Source organism: Bos taurus, chromosome 16 (assembly GCF_002263795.3).
Source record: "Bos taurus isolate L1 Dominette 01449 registration number 42190680 breed Hereford chromosome 16, ARS-UCD2.0, whole genome shotgun sequence".
NCBI classification, from domain to species: Eukaryota; Metazoa; Chordata; class Mammalia; order Artiodactyla; family Bovidae; genus Bos; species Bos taurus.
In genome coordinates this window covers 12918660-12921977 of record NC_037343.1, presented here as the reverse complement: position 1 = coordinate 12921977, position 3318 = coordinate 12918660, and positions in this window count along the sequence as shown.

The following is a 3318-nucleotide window of genomic DNA, read 5'->3' as shown; positions in this document are numbered from 1 at the left end:
CTGGAGGAAATGCCATGCTTATTCAGAGAGTTATTTGTTACTTAGAAGTTTAAGTGTTCTGACCAGTGAAAAGTTAACAACAAAAGGAAACAAAGCTGAGGACAGCTTGATTTAAAGAATGCCAGTTTGTGACCCAGGGGATAGCTATTTGCATACTAATTGTACTGTTCCTGCTGTCGCATTCCCTTAAGCTGGAAGATCTGTCAGAAAGAGAAATTTGGCATCATCTGCGACAGACAGTGGAACGAAAAATGCCGGTGAAGTGAGTTGCTTTTTAAAGTTCTTCTTATCTCAGACGATGTACAGATGAAAACACTTGAGTCTCCATGAGTCTCAATGTTGCGTTTCTTTCACTTATTATAAATATGTTAATTGCTGTCTTCCCTCCTGATTTATACTTTTTCTCCTTTCTCAACTGAGTTTTCCTTCTTTTCTAATCTGCCCACAGTGCATGTGTTTACAGTTAATTCTTTATATTTACTAAGATAAGGCAAGCTTAGAAAGTGGAGAAAACCCACTGTCTTTATGTGAGGCTCTCCCAAATTATTTGATCTTCAGGTTAAAGACCTAAGATATACACAATCCTAGCAAAAAGTATTCGCTGTTGCAACATGGACTGAGAAACTTGAACACAGATATATCTGTTGGTAAGGCAGCAGCTGTCACTTCCTGAAGCACCCGGCTCCTTGTGTGAATCTCCCGCTTGCTAATTGAGTGTGGACCGCTCAGTTGCTGGAGCTCACATTTTTTTTAATGGAATACAACAGGTTCTAACGGGCACCATTAGCAAGATAACTGGTAGCTTCACACAGTTCCCATCTGGCCTGACTCTGGACACGTAATATGAGGACTGCTGGCCTTGATGGCACTCACATAAGGAAGGAAATCAGCCCAAACCCCATGAAATGCCAAGTGTGATTCTGGTTCCAGATACACAAGTGAAATTTTCATGGCAAGTCATACACACACACGAGTTACCCTGACCATGCATCACAATTTTACAGGAAATATATGCACACACACAAAGGAGAAGAGCTGGACAAAAGCTTTGTAAAGTTGCAACTAAAACACAAATAAAAGAGAAAAAAAGGAAACCAAGAGGGTCAGAAAGGAAAGAGGGAGGGAGGGAAATGTACAATGTCCATTTATTTACAGTACCGCATGTCAAGTTCAGTTCTACCCAGTCAGTGTGTTCTGAAGCCAGCCACCCTCTTTATCTCCCAATTTTAATTCAATAGATTTTTCTTAACATTTGTATAGTTACATTTCTAAAAATTTAAAACCTATGTGTCAGTCACATCTAAAATAAGAAAGGTCTTGTTTTGGTTTGACAGCATACAAACCTGAAGGATCACTGTCTTCTGAAAAACTTTCTATTGAGCAGAAATTAAAATTTAACTATGTAGAGAAAATATTTGCTGTGACAGGTAATAAATCCTATTATAGGAAAAGCACTCTAAAATTTATTTGACATATTATATGTGTTCCAAAATGTGAACAAAGTATATAACCATATGTATATTGACTCATCTATGCCAAGAAGAATTGTGAAAAGAGTTTGTGTATTTGAAACACAAAAATACACCTGTGTTTGAACTCTAACTGCCCATTAATATATGTGTGATATTACACCAGTTATTCACATCCCTTCTTCTTACTCATCGATAACATGGAATTAAAACAGACTGTCATTTTCAAGATTAAATAAGGTAAAGTATGCAACGTGTTTAGCACAATATGATATAGACTGTAAACATCTGGTGCATTGTTATGCATTTTCGTGCTATTATAAAAATTGTCTTTCAGTTTATTCACATATAGCAATAAATTACTCTTCACAGAATTACATATAATCAACCCCCAATTTTTTATTTGGACAGCAAATTAACATTGTTTCTTTAAATAAAGAATCTGAAAAGCACTGCCTTACAACCAACCCTTCCATTCTATCAGGCTTGAAACTGAACCTTTAAGTCAAATTTGAACTCTTAGAAAATAGTGAGCTAAAGGCATTCCAGGCACAATCACACACAGCAGCAGGTATTTATTCAGAGAGCTGAAGGACAACTTTTTTCCTTTATAACATCCTAGTATCTCTAATTCTACTGTCACTAATATTCTATACCTATAGAATACCTATAATATTTTAGTATAATCTCTCTAATTCAACACATAAGGAATTTTCTTTTGTTCTCGGTTCTACACCAGCTCCAAGACTTCGCTCTCTTTTTCCTGTTTTTACTGTTTCCCTACCTTTATGATGATAATAAGAATAGCTAACACTTATTTGAATAATTCCATTCTAAAAAAGACTCTTTTACATTCCAACCAGCACTTCACTGAATATTCCTTTTGCTTTTGGCTTAAGCAAACTCTGGCTCTCCCTAAAGGCCATGGTTTGCTTTGATGCCTTCAGAATGGATGTTGTCCACTCCCTATAGTTTCACTCACTCGGGGTTGACAGAGAGGTCCCTGGTTTGTTGCTGCCCAGTGATGCTTTTGCATCACTTCTCTGCTTTCCTCACCCAAAACACACTTTGAAGCTAATAAAATTCAGCTACACCTTTACTAACCTTCTCATCACCGTCATCTACTAGCATCTTAAAAGTCACTGTACTTCTTCCACTGAAGGCTTTAACGCCTGCCACTGTTTGGGGCTTGGCCATTCAGTCATTATTTTTTATACATCCAAGACATATTTCTCGAACCAGACACACTGCTCTCCATGCTGGACAATGACTTTTTTTTTCCTGTCATTGTACAGTTTACAAACAAATGGGGGAGTACATATTCATCCCTGAATGATTCTGCCTAGAGTCTACTTCTCAAGGTTTTCTTTGATGACTGTTCCGTATTTAAAATGAATGTACTTTACAGCCAGACTGGAGATCAAATCTCCTCTCTGCCCTCTTCATTAACACACATTCCACAGACACTAAGGAGAATTTTGAGTACCAGGCTAACCACCAAGTTTCAATCTACAAATACAGACAACATTTTAAACATGTGCATTTTAAGTGATCCTAGGATAATTTTAACACCAGGGAAGCCTGGCGTGCTGCAGTCCATGCGGTCGCAAAAAGTCGGACACGACTGAGAGAATGAACTGAACTGATAGAATTCCTAAAATTTGATAGAAGAACTAATGTTGGACTCATATGAAATACAACATGATCATTTTAGAATAACAGTCTTTACAGTGCACACAAGCTCTTCTACGTGAAATTAGATCGTATACAGGGTCCCATTCTCCATTTATAAAAGGTGAGAAATGAAAATGCCTTTCAGTTCATTTGAATGAAAGAACACCATTTCAAA